The following is a 23,565-nucleotide window of genomic DNA, read 5'->3' as shown; positions in this document are numbered from 1 at the left end:
AAGTCAAAAAATGGGCAGAAGATATGAAAAGACACTTCTCTGAAGAAGACATACAAATGGCTAACAGACACATGCAAAAATGTTCATCATCATTAGCCATCAGGGAAATTCAAATCAAAACCACATTGAGGGGCGCCTGGGTGGCTCAGTCGTTAAGCGTCTGCCTTTGGCTCAGGTCATGATCCCGGGGTCCTGGGATCGAGCCCCATGTTGGGCTCCCTGCTCCGCAGGAAGCCTGCTTCTCCCTCTCCCACTTCCCTGCTTGTGTTCCCTCTCTCGCTGTGTGTCTCTCTGTCAAATGAATAAAATCTTAAAAACAAAAAACAAAAAACAAAAAACAAATCACATTGAGATACCACTTTACACCAGTTATAATGGCAAAAATTGCCAAGGCAAGAAACAACAAATCTTGGAGAGGTTGTGGAGAAAGGGGAACCCTCTTACACTGTTGGTGGGAATGAAAGTTGGTACAGCCACTTTGGAAAACAGTGTGGAGGTTCCTCAAAAAATTAAAATAGAGCTACCCTTTGACCCAGCAATTGCACAACTGGGTATTTCCCCAAAGACACAAATATGAAAAGAAGGGCCATATGCACCCCAGTGTTCATAGCAGCAATGTCTGCAATAACCAAACTGTGGAAGGAGTTGAGATGCCCTTCAACAGATGAATGGATAAGAAGATGTGGTCCATATATACAATGGAATATTACTCAGCCATCAGAAAGGACGAATATTCACCATTTTCTTCGATGTGGATGGGACTGGAGGAGATTATGCTAAGTGAAATAAGTCAAGCAGAGAAAGTCAATTATCATATGGTTTCACTTATTTGAGGAACATTAGGAATAACATGGAAGACATTAGGAGAAGGAAGGGAAAAATGAAGGGGATGAAATCGGAAGAGAGATGAACCATGAGAGACTATGGACTCTGAGAAACAAACTGAGGGTTTTAGAGGGGAGGCGGGTGGGGGGCTGGGTTAGCCCAGTGATGGGTATTAAGGAGGGCACGTACTGCATGGAGCACTGGGTGTTGTACAAAAAGAATGAATCGTGGATCACTGCATTGAAAACTGGTGATGTATTGTATGGTGACTAACATAACATAAAAAAAAAAAGATCTTTCTCATTCTTTCATATGGGTGCAAAGTTCTCTACTATGTGGGTGCATCATTGTTTATTTGAACATTCAACCATTCTGGTTTTTAGTTTTGGGTTTTTTTTTTTTTTGCATTTCCAATATTTCACTATTACCATAAATAATCTTGTGTATATTTTTTCTTATTGTAGAGATGAAACTTCAAGGTATAATTTCCAAAAGTGGGATGAAAGTCAACAAGTAAATAATAAATATGTAGCTTTGGCAAATATTTCCAATTTCATTTCATTTCATTTTGTTTTAACTGGTGAATATGTCTGTGATGGAGAGGAAGATTTTCTTTTTCCCTTCAAGGTCTTTCCTCTTTCCTTCAAGGTCTTTCTAGGTGGACTAAGGATCAAACTGACATGAGACAGATGAACAGGATGAAATTAAATTTAATTTCATACATGCAGGGAATCCACATAGACATAGAAATTCCAAAGACAGGCAAAACGAAGTATATATATGTGTATATATATATGCCATTCTGAACTAATGAGAAAGGGATAGGGGCCTGGGACTTCAAAGGGAAGAAATGCAATATATAGGAAGATAAAAAAGGGTAAATATTTGATAAACAAATGTTTGCTGGGTCACTCAGAAACAATGGGACACAGGGGACTTTGATCAAACAGGCCTTGCTAGGTTCCTCCCTATCTACCATACCTAGTTCATAGGATAATGTAGTTCTCTATGGTAATAGCTCTCCTCCTGGAGCAGGTCTTCTCTCTAAAATTTTTTTTTAGGCAGTTGTTGGAGAGGTGAAGAGCTGAATACTTGAAACAACCCATATATTTAACAATAGGAGAAAGGATAAATAAATGGTGTTATATTCCTATAATATAGTAATGTAAATACATGAATTACACAGACATAATATTGAATGAAATAAAGTAAAACAGAGACTATATACTGTATGATTGTCTTTGCATGAAGTTCATAAACAGAATTAATCCATGGAGACTGGTCAGGACCGTGGCTGGCTTTAATGAGGATGAGTGGTCATGATGGGAGTGAGCCTAAGAGAGGGCTTTGGGTTACCTCTAATATTCTATTCTTGGACTGACTGGTATTTATAACTGGTAGAAGGGTTGACAATTTGTGAGCATTTACCCTTATGATTTGTGCATGTTTCTGTGTGTACGTGATACCACAAAAACGAAGCTTGGGAAGTTTAAGAGAGCTCTGAAAGATTGGTAGAAGTTGCTGAGTCTTAAGGAATTCTTATTCCTACATTGGAAAAAAATGCACAGGGGCTAAATGGAGGGAGGCCTGTTGTTAACTAGGGACATTCTGGACCCAAATTTATGTGAAAACAGCCAAAGGCTGTCAGCTCATTTTTATCACAGGCAGGCAGGCCATTTGTGTATAGTTCTTGAATAATCATCACATTTCCTTGTTTTACGAATGTGCAGCCGTCACTCCAACAGGGAAGGTGATGACAGCTGTAGTGGTTTTATTGTAGGCATTCTAAAATTAGAGGTAAATAACTTGCTGGAGCTTGGGGTTTATTGAATTTTCCCACTTTGTTTATTTTAAGCAATAACATTATCATGGGTATTGAGCACTTCCTAATTTTCCTTGCAAATGCCCCCAGCAAAACAGCACTGGAACATTTTTACTACCTGCAAAGAAAGAACATCAGCTTGGAGTCTGATAATTATGGGTTCAAATTCGACAGCTTTAATCTTGTCACGTGACTTTTTGTCATAATAACATTTTGGTTAATGGCTTCTTTACTAATATCTGGATAAAACTATCTCTTTTCAAGCCTGATGTCAGTTTAAAAATAATCTTAGAGTTTAGCATTCTTGGTCATGACTCCATCTATATCTTAGAAGTGCTGGTGTGATTTGGGAGAGCAAGAAAGTGAGAGAATTTTTTTTAATCCTTTAAAGGCGAGCTGTCAATTCCTGGATGTCTTTTTGTGTGTGTGCCTTTCATCACCCCAGTTATATTTATTACCTAAATGAAGATGTATTATCATGGCCTGAGGTGGCATCATATCACATTTGGTGAACATTTAGGAGGTTAACTAACACACTTATTTATGGTACTTTACTCATCTTGGTTCAAATCCACTAATAACCTGTGTGCATAAATTTACCAATTTTCCAATTATTATCCAATCATTTGTTCATTTCATTCAACACATATGCTTGCACAGATCAGGCACTGTGTTGGCACTTTTTTTTTTTTAAGTAAACGCTATGCTCAAGATGGGGCTCAAACTTGTACTCCTGAGATCATGCTCTACTGACTGACCCAGCCAGGCGCCCCTGTGTGGGCACTTTGACATGTGTTGCTTCACTTAGATTTCTACCACTAACTCCAGAACTTCATCGGTAGTTTTAGGGTGAAAAAAAATTACAACAATAAACCAAATATTAGTGATCATTTTGAGAGTAATCAAGATAGCATTCAAGTTCCCCTTCAGGTAGATTTCTTCCTGACTCTGCGTGATGGAACTCAAAGGGTGCTCTGGCTGGTATAGAGGCTGCTTTTAGGTGAATAGGCTTGAGCAATGGAATGCAGAAAGCTCCAGTGACCACCTGACTGAATACAGACAGGTCCATCAGGTGACCCATCTCAAAATATCCATAGGCCCTAACTGACCAATGAGCTACTCACAACTAGGCAGAGTTTCCAAAAAAAGGGAAGATTCCCTATGTGACCACACCTCCTCAACTTCCCCCTTTAAAAATGGTCCCCCACCCACTGCTTCTTTGCAGACACTCTCTCCTCTGTGGTCCTGGCCCCTGCCCTTTCTTGCGGTGTATTCAATAAACTATGAACTCCTTTTTTCTGCCTCAGGTGAATGCTTTCACTGCCTGTGCCACCAGCTTCCCCACATTTAGGGTCCCCCCATCCAGTTGAGAGATCCCATTTAGGCACCACAGTTGGGGGATGTCAAATTGAACATAACCCAAAAAAGTGTTGAAAACAAAGAACTTATTATTTTTACAAGTAAGGAGACAGAGGTCTCCAGTGGTATTAGTGGAAACCTTTATTAAGTGTGTTAGGGGTGGGGGTGGGGAACTTGCATAAGCACTTTGGTTCAATTGCACATGCCCAGCACATCAGCATGCTAGTGCATACATCGTATGTTCAAAAAATGGCAGAAACTCTGCCCATCAGAGATCTTAGTATTATAATGAGCTAAAGGTAACTTCAGGAAACTCAAGGGGCTTCTGTGCAGGTTCTCAGCTCCAGTCTGGCTCAAACTAGCTCACATAAAGAGCCAAGAATGCCTGTCAAGGGGCTATTGGTGAAACACCTAGCTGGGCATCTCTCTGGCTGCAAAACAAAACATTCCTTCCCTGCTTTTGTCCCTTCCCCCTCCTCCCTTCTGCTGAGAGCTTTCAGCCCTCTACAAGACTAACTTCCCTGGTGCATCCTAGCCAATATACAGGCCCTTTATCTCCCTTTTCTTAGAGCATTTCTGCTCCTTTGAGATGTAAATCTTCTCCCAATCTCTTGATAAGCACTTATTAGCAAACATAAATGGCCTACTCCTGCCTTGACCAACCACCCTCCTAAGGTCCTCCAGTAGGACCTGCTGGCTCACCCTGTGCTTAAAAACTTCCCTGCTTCAAGGCGGAGCAAGATGGCAGAGGACTAGGAGACCTGGATTTCGTTTGGTCTCAGGAATTCAGCTGGATAAGGATCAAACCATTCTGAACACCTACAAACTCAACAGGAGATCGAAGAAAAGAATAGCAGCAACTCTCTGAACAGAAAAGCGACCACTTTCTGGAAGGTAGGATGTGTGGAGAAGTGAATCCGAGGGGATATTCGGGAGGATAGATGGCGGGGGAGGGGCCTCCGTTGGCCGCTTCTGGCAAGTGATAGAGCAGCTGAGCACAAAATTGGAATTTTTAGAAGTTGGCTCCGCTGAGGGACATCACTCCAGTGCCTAAGCGGGGGGTGGAACCCTCACGGGACAGTGTGGTCTCAGGACCCTTGGGGTCACAGAAAGACTGGGGGTGTCTGAGTGCAGCAGAGCTCCCAGGTATCGGAGCAGGGAAGCCGGCTGCAGAGACGGAGCTGAGGCAAGGGCTCTCAGCTGGGGGTTGCCATAAACCGTGATCCGGGGCACAGTCGGGCCACTGCTCCTCCAGCAGGGACCCAACAAGCGGCAGATCTGGGGAGACTCCCCTTCCTCCCCCAGGAGGAGCAGTGCGGGAGTGCACTGCAGGGATCTGTTGGGTTTGGAGACTCCACAGGGGTTGGGTGCCAGAGATAGAAATGCTCAGTCACAGGCCAGGTGAGCACGGAGTGCAACCAGGGACCGGGGAGACGGGAGTGACTGACTACTTTTCTCTGGGGCTCACTGAGGAGTGGGGCCCTGAGTTCTCGGCTCCTCCGGGGCAGAGATTGGGAGGCTGCCATTTTCACTCCAAAGCTGTACGGAAAGCTTGCAGGGAACAAAAGCTCCGGAGAGCAAACCCGAGTGGATTACTTAGCTTGGACAGGGCAAGGGCGGGGCAATTCCGCCTCCGGCAAAGACATTTGGGAACTACAGCAACAGGCCCCTCCCCCAGAAGATGAGCAAGAACAGCCAGCCAAGACCAAGTTTACCCATCAATGAGAATGGCAGAACTCCAGCGCTAGTAGTGGATTCCACACAGAATCCATGGCTTTTTTACGATGATTCTTTAATCTTTCAAAGTTAATTTTTTTTAACTGTCTTTTTTTTTTTGAATTTTTCTTTTTCCCTCTTTCAACCAACATCTTATCAATCCCTTTTTTAAAAAACATTTTTATTTTTCATTTTTAGAGTCGTATTCTATCCTATCATTGTAGTTACCCTTATTTTTGGCATATATATATAAGTTGTTCTCTCTTTAAAATTTTGAGATAGTTTCTTCTAACAGATCAAAATATACCCTAAATCTCAAGTGTATGGTTTTTTTCTACTCTCCTGCCTGATAACATTCTCTCTCTCTTTTTTTCTTTTTTTTTTAATCCTCTTCTTTCTTTTTTCAAACAACTTCTTATCAATTCCTTTTATAAATTTTTTTATGATTTTCATCTTTACAGTCATATTCCATCCCTTCATCATATAAACCCTTAATTTTGTGCATATATAAGTTTTTCTTTCTTTAAAATTTTGGGAGGCACTTTCTTCTAACAGACCAAAATACACCCCAAATCTAGTGTGTGGCACTGATCTATGCACCAGCCTGATCATATTTGATCATATTCTGGTTTTTTTGTTTTGTTTTGTTCTGTTTTTGTTTGTTTTTATCTTTATCTTTTTCTTTTTTTTTTCTTTTTCTTTTTTCTCTCTTTCCCTTTCTTTTCCCCCTGCTTCAGGTCTTTTCTGATTTGTTTAGAGTATATTTTCTGGGGACATTGTTACCCTGTTAGCATTTTGTTCTCTCACTAATCTATTCTCCTCTGGACAAAATGACAAGAAGGAAAAAATCACCTCAACAAAAAGAACAAGAGGTAGTACCAACTGCCAGGGACCTATTCAATATGGATATTAGTACGATGTCGGATCTAGAGTTCAGAATCATCACTTTAAAGATACTAGCTGGGCTTGAAAAAAGCATGGAAGTTTTTAGAGAAACCCTTTCTGGAGAAATAAAAGAACTAAAATTTAACCAAGTAGAAATCAAAAAGGCTATTAATGAGGTGCAATCAAATATGGGGGCACTAACTGCTAGGATAAATGAGGCAGAAGAGTGAATCAGTGATGTAGAAGATGAAATGATGGAAAATAAAGAAGCTGAGAAAAAGAGAGATAAACAACTCCTGGATCACGAGGGCAGAATTTGAGAGATAAGCGATACCATAAGACGAAACAACATTAGAATAATTGGGATCCCAGAAGAAGAAAGAAAGAGAGGGGCAGAAGGTATAATGGAGCAAATTATAGCAGAGAACTTCCCTAACTTGGGGAAGGAAACAGGCATCAAAATCCAGGAAGCACAGGGAACCCCTCTCAAAATCAATAAAAATAGGTCAACACCCCGACATCTAAGAGTAAAACTCACGAGTCTCAGAGACAAAGAGAAAATCCTGAAAGCAGCTCGGGAGAAGAGATCTGTAACCTACAATGGTAGAAACATTAGATTGGCAACAGACCTATCCACAGAGACCTGGCAGGCCAGAAAGGACTGGCAGGATATATTCAGAGCACTAAATGAGAAAAATAAGCAGCCAAGAATACTATATCCAGCTAGGCTGTCATTGACATAGAAGGAGAGATAAAAAGCTTCCAGGACAAACAAAAACTTAAAGGAATCTGCAAACACGAAACCAGCCCTACAAGAAATCTTGAAAGGGGTCCTCTAAGCAAAGAGAGAGCCTAAAAGCAACATAGACCAGAAAGGAACACAGACAATATACGGTAACAGTCACCTTACAGGCAATACAATGGCACTAAATTCCTATCTTTCAATAGTTACCCTGAATGTAAATGGGCTCAATGCCCCAATCAAAAGACACAGGCTATCAGATTGGATAAAAAAACAAGACCCATCGATATGCTGTCTGCAAGAGATGTATTTTAGACCCAAAGACACTCCCAGATTGAAAGTGAGGGGGTGGAAAACCATTGACCATGCTAATGGACACCAAAAGAAAGCTGGGGTGGCAATCCTTATATCAGACAAATTAGATTTTAAACCAAAGACTGTAATAAGAGATGAGGAAGGACACTATATCCTACTTAAAGGGCCTATCCAAAAGAAGATCTAAAAATTGTAAATATCTATGCCCCTAACATGGGAGCAGCCAATTATATAAGGCAATTAATAACAAAAGCAAATAAACACATTGACAACAATACAATAATAGTGGGAGACTTTAACACCCCCCTCACTGAAATGGACAGATCGTTTAAGCAAAAGATCAACAAGGAAATAAAGACTTTAAATGACACACTGGACCAAATGGACTTCACAGACATATTCAGAACATTCCATCCCAAAGTAACAGAATACACATTCTTCTCTAGTGTCCATGGAACATTCTCCAGAATCGATCACATCCTAGGTCACAAATCAGGTCTCAACTGGTACAAAAGATTGGGATCATTCCCTGCCTATTTTCAAACCACAATGCTTTGAAACTAGAACTCAGTCACAGTAGGAAAGTCAGAAAGAACTCAAATACATGGAGGCTAAAGAGCATCCTACTAAAGAATGAATGGGTCAACCAGGAAATTAAAGAAGAATTAAAAAAAATTCATGGAAACCAATGAAAATGAAAACACAACTGTTCAAAATCTTTGGGATGCAGCAAAGGCAGTCCTAAGAGGCAAGTATATAGCAGTACAAGCCTTTCTCAAGAAACAAGAAAGGTCTCAAATACACAACCTAACCCTACATCTAAAGGAGCTAGAGAAAGAACAGCAAATAAAGCCTAAAGTCAGCAGGAGAAGAGAAATAATAAAGATCAGAGCAGAAATCAATGAAAGAGAAACCAAAAGAATAGTAGAACAGATCAACAAAACTAGGCACTGGTTCTTTGAAAGAATTAACAAGATTGATAAACCCCTGGCTAGACTTATCAAAAAGAAAAGAGAAATGACCCAAATCAATAAAATCATGAATGGAAGAGGAGAGATCACAACCAACACCAAAGAAATACAAACAATTATAAGAACATATTATGAGCAACTCTATGCCAACAAATTAGATAACCTGGAAGAAATGGATGCATTCCTAGAGATGTATAAACTACCAAAACTGAACCAAGAAGAAATAGAAAACCTGAACAGACCTATAACCACTAAGGAAATTGAAGCAGTCATTAGAAATCTCCCAACAAACAAAAGCCCAGGGCCAGATGGCTTCCCAGAGGAAATTCTACCAAAAATTTCAAGAAGAATTAAAACCCATTCTTCTGAAACTGTTCCAAAATAGAAATGGAAGGAAAACTTCCAAACTCATTTTATGAGGCCAGCATTACCTTGATCCCAAAACCAGACAAAGACCCCATCAAAAAGGAGAATTACAGACCAATATCCTTGATGAACATGGATGCAAAAATTCTTACCAAAATACTAGCCAATAGGATCCAACAGTACATTAAAAGGATTATTCACCACGACCAAGTGGGATTTATCCCTGGGCTGCAAGTTTGGTTCAACACCCACAAATCAATCAACATGATACAATACATTAACAAAAGAAAGAACAAGAATGATATGATCCTCTCAATAGATGCAGAAAAAGCATTCGACAAAGTACAGTATCCTTTCTTGATCAAAACTCTTCCGAGTATAGGGAGAGAGGGTACGTACCTCAATATCCTAAAAGCCATCTATGAAAAACCTACAGCAAATATCATTCTCAATGGGGAAAAACTAAGAGCTTTCCCCCTAAGGTCAGGAACACGGCAGGGATGTCCACTATCACCACTGCTATTCAACATAGCATTAGAAGTCCTAGCCACAGCAATCAGACAACAAAAAGAAATCAAAGGCATCCAAATTGGCAAAGAAGAAGTCAAATTCTCACTCTTTGCAGATGATATGATACTTTATGTGGAAAACGCAAAAGACTCCACCCCAAAACTGCGAGAACTCATACAGGAATTCAGTCAAGTGGCAGGATATAAAATCAATGCACAGAAGTCAGTGGCATTCCTATACACCAACAACAAGACAGAAGAAAGAGAAATTAAGGAGTCGATCCCATTTACAATTGCACCCCAAACCCTAAGATCCCTAGGAATAAATTTAACCAAAGAGGCAAAGGATCTGTACTCAGAAAACTATAAAATACTCATGAAAGAAATTGAGGAAGACACAAAGAAATGGAAAAACATTCCATGCTCATGGATTGGAAAAACAAATATGGTGAAGATCTCAATGCTACCTAGAGCAATCTACACATTCAATGCAATCCCCATCAAAATACCTTCCACTTTTTTCAAAGAAATGGAATAAAGAATCCTAAAATTTGTATGGAACTAGAAAAGACCCCTAATAGCCAGAGGAATGTTGAAAAAGAAAAGCAAAGCTGGTGGCATCACAATTCCGGACTTCCAGCTCTATTACAAAGCTATAGTTATAAAGACAGTATTGTACTGGCACAAAAACAGACACATAGATCAATGGAACAGAAAAGAGAGCCCAGAAATGGACCCTCAACTCTATGGTCAACTAATCTTTGACAAAGCAGGAAAGAATGTCCAATGGAAAAAAGATAGTCTCTTCAACAAATGGTGTTCGGAAAATTGGATAGCCATATGCAGAAGAATGAAACTGGACCATATCCTTACACCACACACAAAAATAGACTCAAAATGGATAAAAGACCTAAATGTGAGACAGGAGTCCATCAAAATCCTTTAGGAGAACACAGGCAGCAACCTCTTTGACCTCAGCCACAGCAGCTTCTTCCTAGAAACATCGCCAAAGGCAAGGGAAGCAAGGGCAAAAATGAACTATTGGGACTTCATCAAGATAAAAAGCTTTTGCACAGCAAAAGAAACAGTCAACAAAACCAAAAGACAACCGACAGAATGGGAGAAGATACTTGCAAGTGACATATCAGATAAAGGGCTAGTATCCAAAATCTATAAAGGACTCATCAAACTCAACATGCAAAGAACAAAGAATCCGATCAAGAAATGGGCAGAAGACATGAACAGACATTTTTCCAAAGAAGACATCCAAATGGCCAACAGAGACATGAAAAAGTGCTCAACATCGCTCGGCATCAGGGAAATCCAAATCAAAACCTCCATGAGATACCACCTCACACCAGTCAGAATGGCTAAAATTAACAAGTCAGGAAATGACAGATGTTGGCGGGGATGCGGAGAAAGGGGAACCCTCCTACACTGTTGGTGGGAATGCAAGGTGGTGCAGCCACTCTGGAAAACAGTATGGATGTTCCTCAAAAAGTTGAAAATAGAGCTACCATATGATCCAGAAATTGCATTACTGGGTATTTACCCCAAAGATACAAATGTAGGGATCTGAAGGAGTACGTGTACCCCGATATTTATAGTAGCAATGTCCACAATAGCCAAACTGTGGAAAGAGCCAAGATGTCCATCGAGAGATGAATGGATAAAGAAGAAGTGGTATATATATATACAATAGAATATTATGCAGCCATCAAAAGAAATGAGATCTTGCCATTTGCATCAACGTGGATGGACCTGGAGGGTGTTATGCTGAGCGAAATAAGTCAAACAGAGAAAGACATGTATCATATGACTTCACTGATATGAGGAATTCTTAATCTCAGGAAACAAACTGAGGGTTGCTGGAGTGGGGGTTGGGGTGACTGGGTGATAGACACTGGGGAGGGTATGTGCTCTGGTAATTGTGAATTGTGCAAGACTGTTGAATCTCAGATCTGTACCTCTGAAAGAAATAATGCAATGTATGTTATGAAAAAAACAAAAAAGAAGAAGAAGAGAGCAGGAGGGGAAGAATGGAGGGGAGGAAATCAAAGGGGGAGACGAACCATGAGAGACGATGGACTCTGAAAAACAAACTGAGGGTTTTCAAGGGGAGGGGGTGGGAGGATGGGTTAGCCTGGTGATGGGTATTAAAGAGGGCACATTCTGCATGGAGCACTGGGTGTTATGCACAAACAATGAATCATGGAACACTACCTCTAAAACTAATGATGTTAATTATGGTGATTAACATAACAATAAAAAATTAAAAAAAAAAAAACTTCCCTGCTTCTTGTTTGAGCAAGGCCTTCCTTGCCAGTTTGACTCCCTTTGGTGCCATTTTTCTATGACATGACTAAAGGTGTTGAACACTTTTATAGGTACTTATTGAACACTTCTACACTCCTTCATTTGTGAAATGTCTTAAGACTTTTTCCAATTTTTCTACTGTAGTTTTTGTGGGGCGTCCCAATTGGGTGGGGGTTGGCGGCATGGGCAGTGAGAGAATTCAGCCAAGGCAGAACAAGAAAGTAGAAGTTTATTGAATACACTGCAAGGGAGCAGCATGTAGGACAGCAAAGGAGACTGTCTATCATGTGGTGGTGTTGAGGAGCCACAGTTATAAGGTAAAGTGAAGATTTATGGGAACTATGGAATTTTCCCTCTTTTAGTAACTGTGCCAGGTTGTAAGTAGCCCACTGGGTAAGATTAGCATTTATGGCTCTTTTGAGGTGGGTCACTTAATGAGTCTGTTTGCATTCAGCTCAGTGGTGTAGGCCCTTTTGACTTGCTCAGGGTATCTTGGCTCAAGTCTGTTGCCTAAAGGTGGCCTCTACAGTTTTTGCTTTTTGTGTTATGATTTGTAGTTGTTACTATTCCCCCTGGGTTTGTGGCCTATGATATTCATTGCAGAGCCATGTGTTATATGTCAGGTGACTGTGTATATGGTTTGGTTCTGTACTCCATTTTGTTCTTTTCAGCTTAGTGCTTAATAATATTAGTGCCAAAACCTTTTAATCTCAATTTTTGGAACTTTATAATAACACCTGATGTCTGATAGTGTAGTGTAAATGTTCTAAATTTGTCCCTCCACTCCAAGATTGTCTTGGCATTCTTAGTCTTTTGCATTTCCATACAAATTTTAGAATCAGTACATAAATTTATGCAAACCCACATATATGCTGGGATTGCATGGAATCTATAGGTCAATTTAGTGTTTTTGTATCTTTAAATATTTTACCTTCCTATCCATGAACGTGGCATAGCCCTCCATTTAAAAAAAAATGTATAATTAATTGTGAAAGTTCTTTTAATTTTTTATATAGAGACATTGACTGCATTTTGTAGATTGAGTTATAGGTATTTGATGCTTTTTACATCATTGAAAATAGTACTTTGTCTATTGCTAGTTATATAAATATACATTTCATGTTGATTTCTAAAAGTATAACCTTGCTAAATGCACTTCCATATTTCATATTTATCTATATATTTAGACATGTTCTATGTATATAGCCATGTTCTGCAAATATGGCAGTTCTATTTCTTCCTTTTAATTTATTCATACACATGTATGTGTATGTATATATATATAACTAATATGTGAATGTATAAATATTAAATATACATGTTTTGTCTTATAGTACTGACTATAGGACAATATTGAAAAGGAATAGTAAGAGGGGGCATTTTTGTCTCATTCTGGATCAGAAGGAAATCTTTAGATATATTTTTTTTAAGATTTTATTTATTTATTTGAGAGAGAGAGAATGAGAGAGAGCATGAGAGGGAGGAGGGTCAGAGGGAGAAGCAGACTACCCGCTGAGCAGGGAGCCCGATGCGGGACTCGATCCTGGGACTCCAGGATCATGACCTGAGCCGAAGGCAGTTGCTTAACCAACTGAGCCACCCAGGTGCCCGAAATCTTTAGATATTTTACCATTAAGATATTTAAGATACTTTTTATCATATTAAGGAAGTCCCTTCTTTTGTATTGCTAGTCTGCTAAGAGGTTTTAATAAGAACTACTTTCAAGTCAGGTTTTATTCTTAGTAAAGGCTGGTTTCTCTCAGTTTTCTTTTACTCTTGTGCCATAGAATATTAAATACTGTGGCTAAAAGTCTGCGGAATGTAGAGAGGCTGCTCCTTCTTACCAGGCCTGGAACTCCATGTGCTACATCCTCAGTGTTTTGAGACTGCTGAAAACTATACAGAGTGTACACAATATCTTGGTCATTTCACTGTAATTTTCTTTTGGACTTCTTAGATTCTTGTTCTATCACCAAGTAGAAACCACTAAAGAAGCATATCTAGGGAAAACATGAAAAATAATTTTAGGTTTATATCAATGTAGATGCCTCCTCTAGCATCTTGACTCCCTCAAATCTTAGACATTTGGTTACTGTACAGTCTCTTCAATAGACTCTTAAAAATCTAACTCTTCTAATTGTCTGGAGACTTAGAGCTAGAGGTAAATTCCATCATTTTATGTAATGGATTATCCTGTATGCTTCTACTATAAATACACCATTGTATTATATACTGTAAATATTCTCCCATTCTCAAGAAAGTTATTGTCCAATGGGCTGTCAGAAACATAATAAAATACATTATGTGCAAAAGCTGTTGCAAGTGAGATTAGAGGATCCATTCACCCTGCTGGGAACCCTTATTGGGACACATTATTGTCACATTTATACTTTGCGTGCTGGATAGTAGTGGTTGCCTAGCTTGATGGATGTCATAGGTTAGCAACACAAATACCGAGTCCAATCCCAAATCACATCCAAATAAATTTTACATTCATGAAGAAATTGGCTTAATAGAATCACCTACTCTTAAGAGTTGGAAGAGGCCTATCAAGGATCAAGAATTCCCATCCCCTCAAAGGTCCTTCTAACTGGACTAAGAATCAAATGGACATGACACAGATTAACAGGAGAAAATCAAATTTAATAGGTACATACAGGGAATCCATACAGACATGGAAATTCCAAAGACAGTCAGGCAAAATGAGGTATATATGTCATCCTGAACTAAGGAGAAAGTTACAGGGGTCTGAGACGTCAGAGGAAAGGAATGCGGTTCACAGGGCAATAAGAGGAGGAACAGATGTTTAGTAATTTAGATGCTTGCCCAGCCACACAGATGGGTCAATCAGATAAAATTTATCTTTGCTAATAACTTTTATTCTGGAAAAAAAAAACATTTTTTTCTTTTCTCTATCTTGTTTTACTGTAAGAATATAGTGTATAATACACATAACATACAAAGTTGTATTCATTAGCTGTTTGTTATCAGTAAGGCTTCTGGTCAATAGCAGGCTCTTAAGTAGTTAAGCTTTGGGGGAGTCAAAAGTTGTGTGCAGATTTTCCAATGCCCGGGAGTCAGGTGGCCTAATTCCCATGTTGTTCAAAGGTAAACTGTATAAAGTTTAAATGAAGAGTAATCTCTTGCTCTATTCTTTCCTTCCCCATCCCCCTGCCCTCCCCAAAGAAGCCATTTTCTACTTTTCAGTTATTTCTTGTAGTATGTACCTTCCTGTTTCCATATATCATCTTTATACAGCTATTTATTTATAATTTTGAGATATTTATTATCTTCCTACTTTGGAAGATGATCATGTGTCACTTTGATAACTCCACACATACCTATTCTTCCTTCTTCCTTTCTATTAATACAATTACGTGGACAATTTTTGGTGAAATCAATCACTTTTAGCCAAGAATTATATAATCATCACTTTTACTTTTCTGAACCAGGAGAATCAGCTCTCTTCCTGATCTTCCCGTGCTGGAGTACCCTGGGACCCAGGTCTTGGATCACTTCTTTTCTCTGTTTACACTCACTCCTTAGCCCATCCCTATGGCTTTAAAAATTATCCAAACATTTATGACTCCCAAACTTATATTGCCATCCTTGTCTTCACTTGATTTCCAGGCTCCTGTCATCCACTGCTGACTTGACATTTCTATGTGAATGTCTGTCCAGCAGGCACCATATACTTGTCCAAAACAGAAGCCCCTCATCCCCTCCTCTGGAGCCACAACCTTCCCCATTCCAGGAAATGGTTCTTCTGTCCTTCCAGCTGGTTAAGCCCCCAAAGCACCCCCAATTTAGATTCTTCTATGTAGGTAAGGGAGGGGCAAAATTTTCTCTTGAGCCCTTAGAGTCTTGGTTCCCTTCAGCTTAGAGTAATCTTCATGCCGAAGTGGCCCATTTTGGCACCACCTGTCCATGGCCCCTATGGTTGTCTTTTCTTCCTGACTTTTGCCCTATAGAGCCTATCTAGGCTGCTTACTAGACTTGTGGCTTTTAAAGCTGATTCCATTCCTGAGAGTTCTGCTGGCATTTGCTGCTGAAGCCTCTGTTTGCTGTAGCTGGAGGTTTGGCATCCTCAGCTCAGCAAGGGATTGGTCATTTCCTCTGATAGGCTCACCAGCACAACCCTCTTTGGTGCTGGAATAGGCTCTGATTGCAGCAGCATCCGCTGCCTTGCTCAGCCACCTCTGTTGTCTGGTATCCTCACCCTGGCCCTTGCTGTGGAGGAAGCCAATGGCTACAGCCATGCCACTGTCTGCACTATCAAGGGCCTCCAAACCACATGGAAGCCAAAGGAAGTTTGGAGATCCAACAAAGGGTTTTTTTTTGCATGGCCACTTCATCAGTTTCTCACTTTTTATTTTCTAGTTAGTGCTATTTGAATTCTATCTCAGAAATCTTTGTTGCACCTCAGGATTAAGAAGATATTCTATTTCTCTGTAGAAGTTTTACAGTTTCAGTGTTTATGTCTAAGTCTATGATCCACTCCCTCCTTCTCACTCCACCCTCCACCCCCCAAATAATTCTTCAGGCTAGAAAGGCCAGCCTTAGGGCTTCCTGCTTCCCTCTCACATGTCCTCGCCTCCCTCCCCTGGCACAGAACAGGCTCTATGGCCTCACACATACAGATGTTCTCTGGATACGTTTACAAGAGAGATAAAGGAACAGAGAATCTCTTCTTTCTTGCAATACTTCCTAGCTCTTACACTGTCCTGTGTTACTTTTATACTGTTTTAGATACACACAGTATTTTTCTTAACTCTATCCTTTTTATCTCTAGCTCTCATGCAGGCTGCCTCTTGCTCAGGGAAGAGGCAGTGTACACAAAAATTTAAAAGAGGAATAAGCTCATTGATGTATTTGAAAAAGCCCAATCTTCATTACTCAGAGGTTTCCAGCAATTGTATAATGCCTGAATTCTTCAGCAAGGAAGCTATCTGAAGGAGTGTTTGGAAACCTGGCTTCACAGACCGGAGAATGCGGTGGGATAGTAACATAGCTCAGTGACTAGAAACCTCCTGGTGGCAGTGGAGGCTGTGGCTGGGAGAACTTTGGCCGTGTTGGAAGGAAGGCGGGAACAAAGTCGGTGCTGGGGAGGGGGAGAAAAAGGAAAATAATAGTTTAATATTGGATTGGGGAAATGAGTGTGCTTGTAAGATGGAAAAACCCAGGAGCATGTTGGAAGAGACCAGAAACCTCACTTCTTTTCCATAATCAATCTAAATAAAGTTGTATTTTCTTCTGATGTGTCAAAGGTTGATGCTATCACGTTTATACCAGGAGACATTATAGTGTGGTAATATAATCTTGTACTATTTATAGCTAAAGAGGCTAACATGAATAAGGTTGAGGGCAATGTATTTTATTATTCTTACTAAATGAAAATTTAGCTTCCTTAACCCATTTGTGCCAGAAATATTATCCATTTATTGAGCACTTTGTATGCGCTAGAGCTGTCAGATATGAAAATGAATAAGACGTTTCTTCAAGAAGCTTACAGTTTCATGAACAACCCTGCAACATAGCTGGAGAACAGTAAAATGTTATGCTAAGAGCTGTGATAGACACCTTCACAGACTATTCTAGCAGATTTCTGAAAGAAGGCACGAGTGCATAAAGTCACTGGAGTCACATGACAATAAACATGAGTTCATGGAGATTCTAAATTTTATCACCAAAATGAGTCAAGGCAGATGCTGGGAAGTGCATCATATAATAACTCCTTGGGGCAGGAAGTGTTATGTGGTATATATCCATGTATATAAACATATATAATATATATCCATGTATAACATATACACATATATGTATATATATCCATATATAACAAATATCCAACAAAAAACAAATCCATATAACAAATACCCAAGCCTTTGGAAGATTTTGAGTTGGTGAGGGAGTGATGAATACAATGCAAGATGTTTTTTCTCTGTGTGTAGATTAAAATCAGATTGAGAATGAAATTTGTTTCTGCCTTTCTAGAATCATGACAACAGAATTTCCCTGTAGTTCAGAAATATTTAAAAAGAACAATAAGATTTTAATTCCCAGGTGCTTGCTTAGCAAGCACCATGCCAGTTAAGCACTGTTCTTGTGGCATTGTGCAGATCCCCAGTGGGCCAGAAGAGAAAGTTCTTAATTAGATTTCAATGGTCCTTGTTTGCCAAGGTGCATTGTTTGGGGATAGCTGTTGAAGGATTGGCTAAGCATTTTGTTCCAGTTTTTGCCTCTCCTCTGTAGTATTCTGCTGAGATGTGACTCTCTCATGTAACTTTGCAGTTTCCTCTGACAACAGGTTAAGTTAGTCTGCCCCTATCATATGCAGAACCTGATGAATGTCAAGGGATGAGATCAAATTAATTCAACAGGTGGCAGAGAACCCTGGGGGAGGAGAAGCCTGCTCCACATGGATATGCTAATACAGATTTCAGCGCATGATTATCATTCTGCAGTTCAGGAATAATTAAATTTGCATATCCCCAATGTTTAAGAATTGATTTCCTAAATGAGGAAATCTGGGGCATAATGACCATGTGCCTATGCATCACTGCACATTATTTCAGGATCCAAAGGAATCTGCAGAGAGTAAATTACTTAGTCCCCTCCGATAGATGGAATTTTCATGTTATCTTAGGAAAGCTGTGGGCATTTTTTTCTCCTAATCAAATGGAATCATTCTCTGTTCTAAACATAGGATCAGAAGTGCCTTGGAGGCTGCTGGGAGGGTAAATAATTAGCTATCCTACTGCCTAGAGAAATAGCTTAGAGGTTTTTAGAGACTCTGCACAAATGGACTGGGATATTATGCAAAATTAGTTTTGGTTAGACTCTAATTTATCTAACTTAATATAATTATTGAGAAAAGCAAACTGTGGACAGTTAGGAGACAGGAATCAAGAGCCTGTGCAAAGGAGGTTGGGCATGAATGTTCTACTAAAGAGATAATGATAATTAGATATGACTGGATTTATTGCTGCCTCTTAACACTGCACATATAGGGTTTGCCCCATATCTATCTCACTGGGATTTCAGCTGTGTCTTCATTATTCAGAAAACCTTATCTTTAGTAGGATCAAAGCCCTGTAAGTAAAGGTAAACAATTGTGTAATGTCATCATATGTAGCCAGCTTTTTCAAATACGATTGAACTTGATATGCAACCTATTTTTTTTGAAACCCCAGACTTGGGCAGAAAATAACAAAACCAGAACTCTGAAGCAAGATGTTATGCTGTGGAAGACATATTTGGAGGCAAAGAAGTTTTAGAGGGATGCTTATAACAAGGCTGGTTCTCCCCCAGGCCTGGGTCAGCTGACTTTAACAGTAATTTAAGGAAACATGATAAGGCATATTATGCGCTGTGTAGGACATTTGGTATCTTTTGTGACTTTTAAACTTATTAGTCAGAGGCCTCTGTATTGGAGGAGCCATGAGAAGTAGGTTTTGAATGGACTGGAGATGATAAAACCTGAAGGTGATGGAACATTTGATTAAGTCATAAGTTAACAGAAAATGGCCCTTGAGACTGGCTCACTGGAAAGTAGCTCAGGTTGGGTGGACGACTAATGGGGTTCCATAATTAATATTTCCATGGGGCTTCAGTCATGTCAGCACCAGCATCTGTCTTCTCTCTTATGAAGCACAGAAATATGTGTCATTTGGCTAAGAGTCTGTATTCCTGATATCTATGTGGCATATTCTTTCTCTAGGAGTTCAAACTGCCGGTTGAGAGCTGATCCAGTTACTGGGCACAGGACCTGCTGAGGAAGCTAGTGGCATTCACATTAGGAAAGGTGGGAATGGGTAGAGAGTCTGAATAAACACCTGGATCCCAGAACTTACTCTGCAAGTGAGGAAATTAAAGACCTGGGATTTTCAACAACTTGCAAAAGTCCATCACATAAAACCGTGTAAGATTTAGAGGTGGCTGGGGAGGCAAAACAAACAAACAAACAAACAAACAAAACCCCCCAAAAAACAAAACAAAACAAAAAACCCAAAAAACTATGTTAGATTTAGAGTTTGAATCCAACTCCATCAGACTCTAAAGTCTGGCCTCTCCCATTTTAATGCACTGCCTTTATTAAAATGGTAAGGGTGCACCCAAAGCTCTACTTTATCACTGAGAGCTTTCAGAACTTGTGAACCTCTTCATTTGGTGGCTAACAGCCATCCTGGAGTAGGCTATGTTCCCGTGAAGTGTTCCTCAGACCTAGGTTGTTCTAAAGGAGCAAGTGCTCATCATTCAACATCCGCATCTACCACGTGTTGGTTAATTCTCTCTTGACTTTTGGGAGGGGCCAAATTAGAACATTTCTGTTGAACACATGAGGAAACAAAGTCGAAGTGAATTGCCTAAGTCTGCATAATGCACCTAGTTTACAATGAAAATATGTCAAGTATTATAGTAGGTTTTAGCATATTTTTGTCTTCAAATTCTAGCAGATTGCCTCACTGACAATTTTAGTCTTAATGGTAAAAATAATAATATCTACTGCTTACAGGTAGGGAAAGAAACTTGTCCAAAGTCAAATATCTTGTCACATGGAGTCTTCTTACTCTAAACTCCAGATTCTACCCATTGATTTATTAAGATGAGACTATGTTTTTAGTCATTGACTGCCAGCCACACTGTAAACCAGTCAGTTTGCTCTGAACACAGGGGCAGTAAATTGCAAAAATAAATGACCACAGTCCCTAACCCCTGTCTGCAACCATGTCCTTTGCAATATGACTTTGCAGTTCCTCCCATCAAAGTGTGAAATCTTTTTTTCTTCCTCTTGAATCTGAACTGACAATGTGACTTTCTTTGACCGATGTAATGCAGCAAAATGATGCTGTGACAGTTGCTAACCTAGGCCTCAAGAGGCTTTGCATGCTTGTGATAGCTTTCATGTTGCTGTGTGAACTAGTCTGAAATAGTCTGCTGAAAAACTCCCAAGGTATCCTGCTGAGGGCATCCTAGTGTAGCTAGTAACCAGTCAATCTGGCAGCTGATTACAGATGCATGACAGCCCAACCAAGACCAGAAGAATCATCCAGATAAACCCAGCCCAAACTGCTGACCTGCAGAAGTCTGAGCTAAATAAAGGGATATATTTTTAAGCCACTAAATTTTGGGGTGGTTTACTATGCCTCAAAAGTGAAGTGATTCATCAGGGTGCTACATATTGTCTCTTGGATTTTTTGCTACCTCTATCTCTGGTTCCTTTTCCATCTTTCACTATGATTACTGAAGGATTTCTTTCTTTCAGAGATATCTATCCATTAAAATTTGATCTCACTTCAAATGTGTTCAAAGTGTATCATTGAAAACAAGTTGGAGCAGGGGAATGCCCAAGATTTGAGTCTCTTATGTATATATGTATGCATGTATTTATTTATTTATTTATTTAAAACTCTGCTCAACCTAAGTTTAAGTAGAGAGTCCTTCCTCTAACTGATTTGCCAATCATCTCTAGTTGCAGTGGCAAAGTGATTCTTAGAAAGCAGAGAGATCATAAAAGAAAGAGGGTTTTAAGTGTCACAGAATTACATGTTTGGAAGTGATATTATGTGCCTGCTTACTCTGTGCTGGTTGTCTCCTAAGACAGACAGATGGATAGGTAGAAAGATAGAAGATGATAGACAGACAGACAGATAGATAGATAGTTGTACACAGTATAACTCCAGGTGTGGTAGAATACATTTTAGAATCATGTAGTTGTATAATCATAGGCACTCTGATTATACTGAAATAATTGAGATTTTTATCCAACAGCAAGTCACAGTGAACAGGTGATGTGATAAAATCCTGAGCAGTGCATTTCTATTTTTCATTTGTTTCTCTAAAAGTGGACAGTAAAATCAATGAAAGCAAGTGACTATATCCTTTATTTAATAATGCTTGTAGCATTAAGTCATTCCTGGCTTGGGTAAGAACATTCACAGATGAAGGCAAATTTCCTATGAGGTCATTTGAAAAAAAGGGAATATCTGACTTGGCTTTATTTATTATTTATTGATTTAGCTATTTATTTATTCATGCATTTATTAAATACATATTTACTGAGTGCCTCCACTGTCTGCTAAGTACTCAGAAAACAAAGAAAAGTAAGATATAGTACCTAATAGAAAGTCACTTATAAAATGGTATAGAATACATTGTTATATATGGTAAGTAAAATAAGAAAGAACAAAATATTACATGAGCAAGAGGTTAGTTTGGCTTGTGGAAAACCAAGATATAAAGATAATATACTATTAGATGTAACATTTTAATTGTCATTTCATCCTGAACTCCCTGATTCATGGACCTTAAAAAAAAATCTGACTTAAAAAAAATCACCATATGTTTATCTTCAGTTTAGAGTATAAGCCATCTCCTCTAGATCAGTGGCCTGAAGTTGCAAGATGTTATTTCCCAGCTGGTGTTGTGACTGACCTTCCAGTAGGTCACGTTGTATGATGCAAGCTGTTTCTGGAAGATGGGGTACATTAAATAAAATTAATTCCCATGGGCATCAGGGATTTAATATTGTTTTTGTTTTATTCATTTCATTATATTTTTTGATTGGAAGCATCATTTGCATGATACCATATTAATGTTATAAGACTTTTGAATGATGCTGGCAGAAGCATATTTATCAGGTAAAGAAAATTTGAGACCAATTTTCATGTTATTTAGAATAAGAACAAATTACTGGCTCTTCTACGATTGAAAAGAGCCAATGTAATCACCCCGCCACCAGGAGACTAGCTGAGCTTCTCAGAGTATGGTACCATATTTAGGGCTGCTGAATGGTTACTACTGTTGGTGAAGTAGAGTAAATCAGACACTGAACAAAGGTGGTATCCAGTTGAAGTTGGGAAGAAAGACAATCTTGTTTTTTGTTTGTTTGTTTTTGCCTTTGTACAGTCACCATCTCTGTCACTATGGCTACATTTTGAGACCCTCACTGGGGAACTTGGGCCGGTTGATAGAACTTGGTTAACTGAAAGACTTGAATAAGGCCTCTTGTTAATTAAGAGCCTCTTCTGCAGTGGGATCCTGAGGCCCATTTACAAGGTTGATTTACAAGTGGCACATTAACATATATTTTCCTCAAATCTCTTTGTCAGCAGTTTTCTAACCTTGTTCCTTCCAAGGACATGACCCTGCATTCAGAGATCTGGGTGGATCATCACTTTAACATCTCTCTCCTTCCAGTCCAAGTGGAAAATTTGTTATAACCCTTAAACTTCTGCCTACTAGGGCTATTTCCCTTTCCTCAACTCTTTCCCGCCCAGTCCCCTGAGTGTGGTTATAATGCTAGAGCCATCTACTCTCCCCTGGTACTAGCCTGTCATACAGAACTTTCCATACATTACTATTTTTTCCCGTCTTAAGTCAAGTAGTTATAGGAGAGTTTCTCAATCTAGGCACCATTGATATTTTAGGTTGGATGACTTTTTGTTGTGGAGGAGATATTTCTTTGCATTTTAGGGTATTTAGCAGCATCCCAGACCTGTACCCACTAGATACCCATCACATACCTTCCCCCAACTGGTGACAACCAAAAGTGTCTCCAGACATTGCCAAACGTTCTTGGGAATGGGAGGCAAGATTACCCTCAGTTGAAAATCACTGCAGTGGGGTGACAATGCAAAATTGTTTGGCTAGGACAGTCTTGTTTTAGGCCTGTTGTCCTGGCCTACTTTTTATCTCAAAAGTGTCCTGGTTTATATGACAAATTATAGTTGCTCTAAT

The sequence above is a fragment of the Neomonachus schauinslandi genome, chromosome 1 (genome assembly GCF_002201575.2).
Source record: "Neomonachus schauinslandi chromosome 1, ASM220157v2, whole genome shotgun sequence".
Lineage (NCBI taxonomy): Eukaryota > Metazoa > Chordata > Mammalia > Carnivora > Phocidae > Neomonachus > Neomonachus schauinslandi.
This window is presented reverse-complemented; position numbering follows the sequence as displayed.